Genomic DNA, 1,688 nt, shown 5'->3' with positions numbered 1-1,688 from the left:
ACAAACAGGTGAGGAAGCAGAACTCAGGTGCTCGGGCCAGCCTTTCATTAACCTTGAGGAAGTCCTTTATTACATTTTCCTGGGGCTCAGCAGTATCTGGCTTTTGGGTGAAAAGTTTCAGAAAGATTATGCACAAGGAGTTTTAGATATCGACACACTTAGGAATGCCCAGATTGGTCAATTTTTCAGTGTGCTTCTACCTCCTTTCATTTGTCTTGATTCCCCAAAAGGACCAGTGGCTGCCTCACATATTGGCTTGTTCAGCCAGGGTCTATATTCATCAGTTCTCCTTCTCATGACATCCTTCCTGTTCATATTGCCAAAGAGTTACTTATCATTTTCTGGTTTTCTATGTCAATTTCAGAAAATATGAAAAAATCCAGTGGAGTTGGTATATCAAAGTGCCTGCGTGGAGATGTAGTTGGAAGAATGGGGTTGATGCACATAATGAGTACAAAATGCAATTATAATATTCAAGAACACATCCAATATGGTGACTTACATTCTCCCATCAGTGGATAGAGACTATATTGAGAGTTAGTACCATTAAAATTTGGTTGATGAATTATGTTATCAAATCATTGGGTACTGAGTCAGATTTAAAACCAGCTACAGAGCGTTTAGTATTATGCCTTGGTGGTTGCTTCAATGTGAAAAGAAAAGAGAGATAAGGCCTTCTTGGTCTTACCTAGAGTCCCAGAGTTTATGTGGGTTGGGGGAAATGTGGCCCACCACCTTTCCTTCTGCACACAAACGGTGTCAGTCACTTTGACTGATAGTCCAGCAGGCAGAGAATGAGGGCTATGAAACTATGGCTTGTGGCAAACTGCATATAATCATGTTTTTCATTCTGATTTTAAATGATTTCTTTCAAGATGAATTGTTTTCATCATGATGTTTCGTTTTCCAATTGCCTTTATTAAAAACAAAACAACGGCAGTAGCAAAATAACAGGATGATGTTCTTCATTAAAGAAATATGACTAAGCATCATATGACACCATTTTAAATCCAGAGTTCTATGCATTTAACTGATCAAGTTTCTTAACTATAATATGCAAATCTTGCAGGCCGTGATTCTGGAGGGTGTAGTTTAAACCTTGACTACTTTGCTATTTCTTGGACATTCTCAACCCAGGTCTGCCAGTTGGTTTAATGCAGGATATCTCTCTCTTTCTCTCTCTTTGTTGGTTACATCTTTCCCCATTCCTTTTAAATTGCCTAAACCTGTTGTCAGTTCCAGTTTGAATTTTCTGTTCCAGGGATAGAAAACTAGTTGTGAATTATGATCAGAGAAAACTTTGATACTAGGCAGTGCTGTGAAGGATAAACTCAGTGAGGTGAGAGCGAGGTTCCCTCTTCTGGTGCCTCTTGGTATCTTAGGACCCAATGGAGCAGCCGTTGGTAAAATGGTAAGAGTAGGGATTTGAGCTCCAACAGAATCTGTGTCATATCCTGAATGTTCCCTCTATCTGCCAACCATGACTTGAAAAAATTGCCAAACCCCCCTCAGCCTGATTTCACCACACTTAAAATGGGATTAGTATTCTCTCCTTTAAGAATCTTCTCCTCACCATCCACTGTTCCCCACTTAACTGAAAACCCTGCTTTATTGTTCTCTTATATTAGGCTTCCTGGAAATATTTTATGTGAAAATTGTGTTTTCTTGCACTTCAAAAGGCAAAACGA

The sequence above is a fragment of the Mirounga angustirostris genome, unplaced genomic scaffold (genome assembly GCF_029215605.1).
Source record: "Mirounga angustirostris isolate CCGP_5_RB_7025 unplaced genomic scaffold, mMirAng1.0.hap1 SCAF_13, whole genome shotgun sequence".
Lineage (NCBI taxonomy): Eukaryota > Metazoa > Chordata > Mammalia > Carnivora > Phocidae > Mirounga > Mirounga angustirostris.
The sequence above is the reverse complement of the archived record's forward strand: the minus strand, read 5'-3'. Positions refer to the sequence as shown.